The sequence below is a fragment of the Hypanus sabinus genome, chromosome 7 (genome assembly GCF_030144855.1).
Source record: "Hypanus sabinus isolate sHypSab1 chromosome 7, sHypSab1.hap1, whole genome shotgun sequence".
NCBI classification, from domain to species: Eukaryota; Metazoa; Chordata; class Chondrichthyes; order Myliobatiformes; family Dasyatidae; genus Hypanus; species Hypanus sabinus.
In genome coordinates, this window is record NC_082712.1 from 174862351 (window position 1) to 174875146 (window position 12796).

A 12796-nucleotide genomic window follows, 5' to 3' on the forward strand; every position below is an offset into this window, starting at 1 on the left:
TCAAAACATTAAACTAATTTGAAGGAAGACACGGGAGTCTGAAATACGGGTCTAACTTTGAGCTTGCTTTAAGCAAGGAGGACACGTATCATGTGTGGCATGTTGATGTGTGCAATTCATGTATTTATACATATAACCCATAATGGGCTATTTGAAACAAAGAAGAATGCTTAATCAACAACATATGTACAAAATTTCTCAAATATTATTTCAATGTTAAGCATACAACAACCTCAAACAAACAGGCTTGTGTTCTGCCCTGATTCCTGAAGTCAATGACCTACTCTTTGACCAGGGGAGAGATTGTTGTCCTGTCACCATGTCAGTAGGCTGTCTCTCTTCCTCCCACTGTCATGAGTCACAACCCACCGCAGTGGGCCATCTGCGAACCTATAAATTGGTAAGTTGTTTCATTACTGTCCTAAGTACCCAGGAGCAGTGTAAAACTTTGTTTTCTGTGCTATTCTTTTATCTCATTTGATTACAAAACTGGATTGAGGTAGGACAAAGGAAAACAATAACAGAATGAGGTATTAGGTGGCATAGTACCGTAGCATTAGCTTAGCATTATTATAATATCAGTAACCCAATTTGAATTCGCTGCTGTCTATAAGGTTTATGTATGCTCTCCCCTTGACCACATGGGATTCCTCAGGGTGCTCCGGTTTCAGCCCACATTCCAAAGACAAGCGGTTCAGCAGGTTAATTGTTCACAAGGTTGTAATTGGGCAGTGCGGGCTCGTTGGGTTGGATGGGTCTGTTGCCGTATCTCAAAATGAAAATAAATAACGCAGAAAGAAGGGTTACAGTTACTGAGAAAGTGCAGTACAAGCAGAAATAAGCTGCAAAGTTACCATGAGGTAGATTGTGAGGCCGAGAGTGCGGAGGACTGTTGATAGGTAACAGTAGGTCAGAGCCTGCCCTTGAGCCTGGTCATACGTTCTTTTCAATGTTTTGTATCTTCTGCCCAATGACCTTTAGCAATGTTCTCCTTGGTAGGCTGCTCCAGAAGACCAGTTCCCATGAAATTGAGGGAGATCTAGTTAGCTGGATTCAAAATGTATTTATTCATTTAGAGATACAGAGCAGAACAGGCCCTTCCAGCTCTTTGAACTGCACCGCCCAACAACACGCCAATTAAACCATTGACCAATTAATCATGGAATAATTTACACTGAGCAGTACTGTGGGAGGAAACCTGGGCACCCGGAGGAAACCCATGCGGTCACAGGGAGAACACACAAAATCCTTACGGGGAGCGGCAGGAATTGAACCCGGGTCGCCTGTACTGCGAAGTGTGTGTTAACTACTATGCTATGGTGCCACCCATGCGAGAACATGAAATGAACAGGACTTCCTTTGAGCAAAGGAAAGTACGTGCCAACCATGCAGAAATGTTTAAAATTACGAGGGGCATATATAGGGTGGATGATGTTTTTTCCCTAGGGCAGGGGAGTACAAAACTAGGGAGCATAGCTTTAGGATGAAAAGGGAAAGGTTTAAAAGGGACCTGAGGAGCAATCTCTCCACACAGAGGGTGATGATTGGATAGAACGAGCTGCTAGAGGGGCTGGTTGAGGCAGGTAGAGTAGGAAACACTTGGACAGGTGCATGGAGGGAAATAGGCGGAGTGCAGGAAATCAGGACTAGCTGGGTGAGCACCATGGTTAGCATTGACTGGATGGGCTGAAAGGTCTGTATACATGATTTGCTGTTCTGTGACTGTAAGTGTGATGACAACTCCTCGAAATGATGTTGATGTTAATAATTAAAATAATCTTAATTCTGTTTAAAACCCTCAAGTTGTTGGTTGGTAATGCAAAATGACATTCAAATATTTCAAAGTACACATGACAAATAAAGTTGAACCTTTGATCTTGAATATTAATTGGTGTGGGAGTGATGAAGTCATGAGTGTGTAGGGAGTACATTCGGGGGTTGATGACACGGCCTGGTGAGGCACCAATATTGAGGATGTCTTTCCAGTTGAACACAAGCTGAAAATGTCAGAACTTAAAGCTGATGTATTAGATCAAAGCATTGAGGTTCTCTGGTACACCTAGACATGGTTTAGCAGGCATATTCTCAGTATTATTTTTATTTTGCACAGTCCATTGCAGAAGCCAGCCTTTCCTCCATTGACTCTGTCTACACGTCCTGCTGTTTCTGGAAAGCAGCCAACACCACCACAGACAAAGGCTGCCCCACCACCGAGCACATTTACGCAGAGCACGGCCGCAAGGAAACAGCATCGAGGCCGTGCTCCCATCTCACTGCTGCATCAGGCAGGAGGTACAGGAGCTTAACCACCACGTTCTAGAATGGCTTTAACCCTACCAACATCAGGCTCCTGATAACTTCACTCACCTCAACTCTGAACTGATTTCACAACCTATGGGCTCACTTTCAAGGTCTCTACAGCCATTGTTCTCAATATTTTGTATTTGTATGGTCAGGGTTGACCATGGAGGTTACGCCTAGCTGACTACATGATAAGCAGGCCAGGGCAGTACAATATGGAGAGCAAGCTGTTGCCCATGCAGCAGGATTCCCACCTTCACACAGCCGATAAATCCAAAGGAACGGCAGAGACCAATACAGTTTGGCACCAACTACATCACAGGAGTTGTCATTCAGTTGTGAACACAACGTAGGACTGCCTTAGGGGATCCAGCTTTGAATTTTTCCCTCGGGGTTTACTTCCGAAGCCTTCCTCATAAGAGAGCATAGCCGCAAGGCAGCGGGGCTTTGAAATCAGAGTTTCCCTTCTCCTTGATGAATTGCCAACCATGGCTGACAAGTTCCATCAGCCTTAAGTGACTGGTTTTAAGGCAGTAACCTGCCTTTGCCCCTTCTTCTGTCAGGAGAAATGGTTCCACTGCACTTGGTAGCTAAGCCACATGTGAAGGCCAGGAGCTGGTCTCGGTTGTCGGGGCTATTTGAAGTGCACGCCATTGGGAGGATTTGATACGTTGTGGGAGCTTATCCTCACTACAACTCCCGGCTATAAAAACCTGAAGGATCCTTTATTGCACAATTTCTCTTCTTCTTTGTCACTCTTTGCTTAGATATGGTTTTTTTAAATTAAATTCAATTGTATTTCTGTAAATTCCTGCAAGAAAATGAATCTCAAGCTGGTATATGGTAACCTAGAGTTAGATTGATAATAAATTTGTTTTGAAATTTGAATTTAGAACTTTGATCGGACATGGCGTGTTTCTGTAGTTCTAAGCACTGCCTGGACCTTTCGTTCTTTCCATATACTTAAATAATTGATTCCTTTAGGGATTGGTTAATGGGAAGTCAATTCAGGTAAATAATAAATAAGTCTGATCCAATGTACGATCTGATGTGTCCCGTGAGGTGTTGAGCTATTTATGTGTGAAGATGTTGCATCAATTCAGAAAAGTAATGGAGGAGACAGAGAGCATTCTCATACAAGGTGCATTTCAGTTGCTAGATATGCTGGCTGCCTCAAATGGTTCAACTCGCATATAAATATCTCAATGTTGACGAACAGTTAATTATTGTTTTGGCAGCTGATTTTGTAACATTGCAGATTAAATATTATTAAATCATGAATTTAGCTTTGCCTATCTTTGAATTTGTCAATACTTTCTCTCTAAACCACTTTAGGGAAAAAGAAGATAGAACATACTGATGAAGTGTTTTGGCCCGAAACATTGTCACTACCTCCTCCCATAGATGCTGTCTGGCCTGCTGAGTTCTGCCAGCATTTTGTGTTTTTATAGAACATACACTCAGTGGCCATTTTATTAGGTACCACCTATATCCGAGTGCATGTCCTTGGACCTCTGCTGCCATATCCTGTTGCTGCATGAATGAAGTCACTGGAGAAAAGTACTGGCAGATGTGAAGCAGCTTCTTTATTTGACGAAACAAGATACAGCAGGCTGTCACATGGAGACGCTTTCGATCAAAAGGTCTGCCTATGCCCAGCACTACTTATTTTATGTGCTAGACCTCAGAGGACAATTCCATATTTACAATGCTTTATTTGAAATTTCACACCTCCTGATTTGCTTCCGCACCACAGACAAATAGATGAATTTTAATCAGCATTGTCCTGGTTTGTGACTCTCGACTTTTAGGAACCTATTGTTCATTTAAATTAAATTTACAATTTACATACAGGTTTGAAGATTGGTGGCTGAGAAGCCATTTGCTAAATGTAAATGTCCTAAACCCAAGAATTGCTCTAACAACACAAGCACTTCAAAATCTGGCGTGTTGTGTGTTCAGAGATGCTCTTCTGCATGCCACTGTGTTTAACTAGCATGCTTGTTTTAGTTGGTGTCGCCTTCCTGTCAGCTTGAACCAGTCTGGCCATTCTCCTTTGACCTCTCTCATTAACAAGGTGTCTTCACCCACAGTACTGCCACTCACTAGATACTTTTTTTGTTTATCATGGACCTAACCATTAAGCAAGGGATCCATGACCCCAGGTTGGAAACCCCTGCGTTAGACGCTGTTGTTCGTGAAATTTCCAGGAGATCAGCAGCTTCTGAGATACTCAAACCACCCTGTCTGGCACCAACAATCATTCCAAGTTGAAAGTTACTTAGATCACATTTCTTCCCCATTCTGACGCTTGCTGTGTACAACATTTGAACCTCTTGACCATATCTGCATGCTTTAATGCATTGAGTGGCTGCCACATGATTGGCTGATTAGATATTTGCATTAACGAACAGGTCCATAGGTGTATCTAACAAAGTAGCCACAGTGTTGAACAGTACAGCACAGTGCAGGCCCTTCAGCCCACAATTTGGTCACATGAGTCCTAGTAAAGGAAGAGGGAATTTCAGATGAGTGAAGTCAGCCCAATAATTTCCAGTTCTGCATTTCAAACATTTAAGCTTTGGCAAGGTAAGCAAGCATAAATGTGGTGGGAGGGTCAGCAAGGAGTGGATTATTCAGGCAAAACTTAGAACATTACAGGATCTTTGTTCACAGTGTTGTCTTGACCTTTTAACCTACTCCAAGATCATTTGAACCCTTCCCTCCCACATAGGCCTCTATTTTTCTCTCATCCATGTGCCTATCTATGTTTCTCCAAATATGTCCCTAACATATCAGAATCAGGTTTAATATTAATGACAGATGTGAAATTTGTTGCAAGGCAGCAGTGCTTTGCAGAGGGGTATATGGCACGTCCAGGGGGGGGGGGCAGCATGTTTGGATAATTGGTGAAGGGTCTTGTTGTGTCCATTCCAGGGTAAATTGTTCATCCTTGGTCCCCACGGGACACTCAGCTCTCACCTGTGGCTCCCAGTAGCTATTTGTGTGTGATAGCAACCATACCCCAACACACCTATTTGAGAGAAGGGGTAAACCAGGTGAGGTTAGCTGGTGACTTCATACCCCGGTGAGATAGGGACATGCCTGTCCTAGCATGTGAGCTCAACTCCAGTGGATTGAGCAAATGGGACCTATTGTAGATCCAACGGCCAAGAAGGCAGTTCTGCAATGCTCCGAGAAGAACGGAGGGCGTGACAGGGCACAGAAGATGACATGGTCATCCTCTACAACTAAGGAAAACACCAGTTTGTGACATACGTTTGTACCACTGGAAACTGAGAGAGTGAAACTGCCCCAGTGCAATGGCTTTTCCACTTTAAAAACTCGACTGCACAATTTTTCCGTCATTGCGGGACACAATGGATAACAACCATCACCACATAATAATAAAAATATAAATTACAGTAAGTATATATAAAAGGGAAAATTAAATTAAATAAGTAGTGTAATAAGAGAGGTGAAATACTGAGGTAGTTAGTGTTCATGGGTTCATTTTCCATTTAGAAGTCTGATGGTAGAGGGAACAGCTGTTCCTGGAACATCTGCCTCTATCACCTCCCTGACAGTGTGTTCCACGTACCCACCTCTGTTTCTGTAAAATCAGAATCAGAATCAGACTTTAATCGCCAAATATCTGTACACATACAAGGAATTTACTTCCGGCAGATGTTGTCTCTCTGCTCATAACAATAATAATGATAAACATAGATGAAAATATAGATTATACATACAAGTAGTGCAATCCAAGTAATAGTTAGCCGACAGTTAACCGGCAGTTAACTGTTCAGCAAAGTGACCGCAGTAGGGAAAAAACTTCTCCAGTGCCTATTAGTCTTAGTCTGGAGGGATCTGAAGCGCCTACCAGACGGAAGCAGTTCAAACAGTCCGTGGGCAGGATGGGAGGAGTCCTTTATGATGTTCCCCGCCCTCTTCTTCAACCTGGAAGAGTACAGGTCCACAATAGAGGGCAGGGAGGCTCCAATGATGCGCTTGGCAGTCCTCACTGTGCGCTGTAGTCTGGTTCTATCCTGCTTGGTGGCGGCTCCAAACCACACAGTGATGGAGGTGCACAGGACAGACTCAATGACTGCAGTGTAGAACTGCAGCAGCAATTCCTGAGGCAGACCATATTTCCTCAAGAGCCGCAGGAAGTACATCCGCTGCTGGGCCTTCTTCAGGATGGAGCTGATGTTTTGCTCCCACTTCAGATCCTAAGAGATGGTGGTTCCCAGGAACCTGAAGTTCTCCACGGTGGACACAGGGCTTCTGAGGACTGTGAGGGGGGACATAACGGGGGGATGTCTCCTGAAATCCACTATCATCTCCTTTGTCTTGAGCGTGTTCAGCTCCAGATTGTTCCGACTGCACCAGAGCGCCAGTTGGTCCACCTGCTGTGGATATGCAGACTCATCACTGTTCTGGATGAGTCCGATGACGGTGGTGTCGTCTGCAAACTTCAAAAGCTTCACATAGGGGTTGGAGGAGGTGCAGTCATTGGTGTAGAGGAGAACAGCAGTGGAGAGAGGACACACCCCTGGGGGGCGCCGGTGTTGGTGAAAACCATACTTCTGACACCTTCCTATACTTTCCACACTTCTCCGTGGATTGTCACCTTGTCGTAGTGGAGAGGGTTGTGTGGTCCTGAGATCCCGAGAGCGATGACGTCTGGAGTTAAGCTCCTGGTAGGGTCACCCATGGCGGTAAGGTCGAGGGTGAGGTCCCTGACAAAGAACAATCCGACCAAGACCTCAACGGTGGAACAGGCGGACGAAGTTACTTCGAACTCAATGGCTGTGAAGGCGGATGAAGGATGCAACAAATCCATCAGCTCCAATCGTCGTGGTTTCCATGCCATTGGAATCAGTTGGCTGATTTGTGAAGTATCGCGTGCTTCTTGGAGTGCAACATCAAGTACACATTAAACAAATACACGCACAGGTGTCTTTGCTCTGTGGGTTTAGATCAATGGAGCAAAGTCTATCATCTTCGACCTCGAGGGACAGCCACGACGACGATACTTTCCACCTATCTGATAACAGTGGGGTAGAAGCAGTCCTTGAGCCTGGTGAAATGTGCTTTCAGGCTTTTGTATCTTTGGCCCAATGGGAGAAAAGAAGAAAGAAAAAAAGATGAGCTTTATTTGTTACATGTACATCAAAACACACAGTGAAATGTGATGTTAACATCCAAAATTCACTGGATAATTTTGTATGTATGGTCAAATTTTGAATTCAGTTCATGAAGTGCGATTTTCACATTTCCTTTATATAGGCCTGGCTGGCCAGAGGAGATTTTAAAGGGAGTGAGAGAGATTATTTATTTAGTTATTTATTTAGCGATAGAGCACAGAACAGGCCCTTCCACCCATTGAGTCGCACCGCCCAGCAACCTACCTATTTAACCCGAGTCTAATCACAGGACAATGACCAATTAACCTACCAATCAGTACATCTTTGGGCTGTGGGAACAAACCTACGTGGTTCACTGCGAGAACAAATAAAACTCCTTACAGGTGACACCAGAATTGAACTCCAAACTCTGGAATGCTCCGAGCTGTAATTACGTGGTTCTAACAGCCATGCCAGAGTGGTAACCTAAGTGTAATGGAAGAGAAGCTTCTGTTGATCTCAAGTCATGGATTTACAGCTTTTGATACCGTGTAATAAGAGCTTGATGGTTTAGACTGTGAAACACGTTGGGGTATGAGGAGAAGACATAGAACACAGAACACAGAACGTAGAATATAGAGCATGGAGTGCAAGAAGAGAACTGTCAGCCCAGGCATTGTGAGAACTATTTAAACACATATATTTATCTTATATTTTAAGCTGTATCTAATATTATAAGATTAGTTTTATTTATGATAAGTACTTTGAAACATCGAAACATACAGTAACGTGTAATTTTGCATTAATGACCAATACAGTCCATTGTGTCACATTGCTTCTGGTGCCAGCACAGTAAGCCAGTAACTCACGAACCCAAACAGTCAGCCTTGTGTATGCCTGAGGAAACCACACACCCTACAGACTGTGGCAGTAATTGAATCCCGATTACTGGCTCTGTAAAGCATTTAATTACGCTAACCACAGTAATTGAAATGCTTCTTGAGGCTGAGGGCTGAGGACGAACCGGTGTACAATTTACTACTCTGCTTTTAACTCACCCCGTTGTTGAACTGACTGCAACTGTGGCCTAAAGCCACTGGGTCCCTGCACCAGCTGCACTTGCCTCAGCTCTGATCTGGCTCCACGGCCGTGGGCTCAGTTTCGGGGTTACTCTGCTTAATGTTCTGTGTGTTATTCATTTACTTTTTTATTGTTTGCATGCTTTGTCCTTTTTTTCACACATTGGGAGTTTGGTGGTCTGCGTTGTGTGTGGGGGGGGGATGGATTCTATAGTGTTTCTTTGTTGTGTGGCTGCCTGAAAGAAGACGAATCTCAAGGTTGTATATAACATGCATACTTTGATAATAAATATACTTTGACTTTTGCACTAACTCTATCATATAATTGATGGACAACATGGTAGCATAGCAGTTAACGTAACAGTTCTGCAGTGCCAATGACCTGAGTTAATTCCCACTCCTGTCAGTAAGGAGTTTATACGTCCTGTCCGTGACTGCGTGGGTTTCCTCTGGGTACTCTGATTTCCTCCCATATTCCAAATATTTATGGGTTAGGGTTTAGTAATTTGTGGGCTTGTTGGGTCTGAAGAACCTGTTACCAAGCTGCATCTCTAAATAACTTCTTTTAAAATACCATTGTATACATCAACATCAGATTTCTGAATGAACAATGAACCTCACTATCTTTGCTCTCTTTTTACGCTACTTATCTATTTTTTTATATATATTTGTTATCATAATTTATAGTATATTTTATGCATTGCACTGTACTGCTGCCACAATTTGCAGAACGTATGTTAAAGTTCAAAAGTTCAAAGTAAATTTATTATCAAACTACATGCATATAATTTATGTTTTGTAGCATCAAAACATTAAGCTAATTCAAAGGAAGGCATGGAGTTAAAAATGTGAGTCCAACTTAGTTTTTACTTTAAGCGCGTGTGCACATATCACACGGTAGTGTGATGATGCATGCAGTTCATGTACTTTTTCATATCACTATAATGAACTATATAAACAACAAACAATCCTTAATCAAAGGATTACACTAATTTGAATGAAATATTAAATGCACAACAATATATGTCACCATATATTACCCTGAGATTCATTTTCTTGCAGGTGTTCACAATGGAACAAAGAAATACGATAGAATTGATGAAGAACTTCATACAAAGATTGACAATCAACCAATGTGCAAAAACAGGCCAACTGTGCAAATACAATAAATAAATAAATAACACCGAGAACATGAGTTGCAGTTTCCTTGAAAGCGAGTGCATAGTTTGTGGGGTCAAGCCCATAGATTTTGGAGCCGTGATAATCAACCTGATTCTGATTTTGATCATTCAATCTGGAATCCATATCATCCCACTCTCTGACCAGGCCCAGTTAGATTAGATTGTTTAATTGTCATTAGCATCTGTTAGTCTCGTGAGACCATGGATTTGCACCTTGGAAGGTTTCCAGGGTGCAGGCCTGGGCATGGTTGTATGGGAGACTGGCAGATGCTCATGCTGCAAGTCTCCCCTCTCCGATGTTGTCCAAGGGAAGGGCAAGGGCCGATAGAGCTCGACACCGGTGTCGTCGCAAAGCAATGTGTGGTTTAGTGCCTTGCTCAAAGACACAACACGCTGCCATAGCTGAGGCTCAAACCAGCGCCCTTCAGATCACTAGACCGATGCCTTAACCACTTGGCCACGCGCCAACACACATTATCTTTAGAATTTAACAATTTATACCTGCTAGGATTTTTTATAATTATGTATATACATGAAATGTTTAGTATGTTTCCTAGTGGTCATAATATGTATATGCAGTTGCTCAGTGTTTCCCCTAGTGGCTACAGTTACTTTTAGCATTCTGGAGAACTCTAGGAGCTTCACTGATATTGTATTATTTGAAAAGGGGCTATCTGATTGGTTGACTCTTATCTACCAATTTGAATGGAATTTCTCTTAACTATAGGTATAAAAAGATGTGACCCCAAGGTTCCTCCAACTTTTTGCTTTCCCTTCTGCTACAAGTTTTTGCTCTTATTACTGTCAGCTTTCAATATTCTTTGTTCTGTTTACGCTTTATAAAATGAAGGGAAAGCAACAACTTTTGTGCCTTTTTTCTGACCTCCAAAAGAAACTTGGATCTAAAACATCAGAATTCACACCATTTTGGGTCATATTCCTGCATCAGGATCTTGGGTGTGGACATGGAGGTCAAGCAGTTTGAGAACTTCACATTCCTAGGTGTGGGCTTCACCAATAGCTTGTCAAGGTACATCCACATAGACACCAAAGCCATCACCTTTCCTTCCTCAGGAGGCCAGAGAAAGGTTATTGGAGGGAAGTACAGATTGGAGGCAAGATTTTAACATGGTGGGTGCTTGCAAAGATCTGTCGGGATGGTGATAGAGCAGATACATTGATAGGCTCATGGATGATAGCATACTGGAGGGCAATGTGGAAGGGAAGGTTCAGAATGATCTTAAAGTAGGTTAAAAGGCTGGCACAAGATGATGGGCTGAAGGGCCTATACTGTGCTGTAAGGTTTTACGTTCCATGTCCAGTAGAATGTCTAATTTTGGAACAGGCATGGAGCAGTTTGTTCCACTGGTGGAACAAAGCTCAGTCAGTGACAGGAGCAGCCTGGGTTTGATTGAGTGTGGAGTTTGCACATGATTATGTGGTTTGAGTTGTCTGTAATGTGAGCTCTTCACCAGGTGATTGACGTATATGGATCTGCCACATCTGACAAATGCATTTCTGTGCCTGCTGAGGGGAAGTATGAACTGTGCAGTGGGAGAGAGTGCAGATCAGCGACCCTGAAACACATAGATAGAGGATGCAGGTATATATATGTACACACACACACACACACACACACACACACACACACACACACACACACACACACACAAACACACACACACACACAGACACACACACACACACACACACACACACACAGACACACACTCACTCACAGACACACACACATACACTCACGGACAAACACATTCAGTGGTGCACACACACACACACACACCTCACACAGACACAGACACACATGCACCCACAACTCACAGACACAGACACACACTCACTCACTCACTCACTCACTCACTCACTCACAAACACACACACTCACAGAAACACATACACTCACACACATACACATACACAGTCACAGACAGACACACACCCTCAAAGACACACACACACACACACACACACACACACACACACACACACACACACACACACACACACACTCACTCACAGACACACAATCACACACAGACACAATCTATCTCACACACACACACACATGCATGCATAGGCACATACATACACACATACAGATACGTGTGTACAGACACACACACATACACATATGAGAATGCATGCACACAGACACACGTACAGTTACATACTCATACACATGTGTGCATAGACACACACACATATACACGTGCTAAAGGTATATTCAAGTTGCATTGGTGTGTCAGTATACCCCTTTTTCCTCTCTTTTTACACTACTATTTTAAAAATTGTTTATATGTATTGCACAGTACTACTGCCACAAAACAAAAAAAATTCATGACATATGTCAATGATTATAAACCTGATTCTGATTCCAAATCTGAGCCAGTCCAGTGTCCATTTCCGTGACTGCGGTGGTGCTGATGTACCCAGTGTGAAGCTTCTTCTCCCTGGATTAGAGAATTCATCTGAAGGTTCAATGGACAACTGTTGTAAACGTGGTAATATTTTGGTAGAAGCATTAAAAGAAGAGAAAATATTGAACATTTATGAGTTTAGCAGCTGGCAGATGGTGTAGAATGGTTACAGAGAGTAGGTTCAATTTTACTTTCAGAAAATTTACTGGATATCAGAGTGGGAGAGATGTTCATTATCGTATCGATTTCAAATGTATCCTGTTGTGCTTAAAGAAGTAAGCACCAAAATAAGTTTTGTTTTCAGTTACACACAGTTCCAATAGAATGAAGCATTCCAGTCACAGTGGCCATTGGCAAACATGAAACAACTGACCAACATGCAGACACAATCAGACATCCCAATCAGCCTTGATGGGCTGGACAGAATCTTCAGAAGATGAAGTGAGGGATCTTGAAGGATCTAATGTACGGTTTGCACACCTCAATCTTGCCTTCAAGTCCAAGAGGCATTGGTGTGCCCCACACTGGAAACTCAAGCAAACATTAAGGCTTGCACTCCGTCCATTTCTGGAGAGTGGCAGTATTGTACCCTGGTGTTATACAGAGACAGACCCATCCCCACCAGTATTGTACCCTGGTGTTATACAGAGACAGACCCATCCCCACCAGTA

General features: G+C 43.0%; 1 long non-coding RNA gene across 1 annotated transcript; it reads left to right on the top strand.

Moving 5' to 3' along the window:
• Positions 1-297: 297 nt before the first annotated feature.
• Positions 298-9591, top strand: LOC132396453 (uncharacterized). Its single transcript, XR_009512988.1, has 3 exons — positions 298-400; positions 9312-9357; positions 9572-9591. It is a non-coding gene; the product is annotated as an uncharacterized LOC132396453 (long non-coding RNA).
• The last annotated feature ends 3205 nt before the right edge of the window (positions 9592-12796 follow it).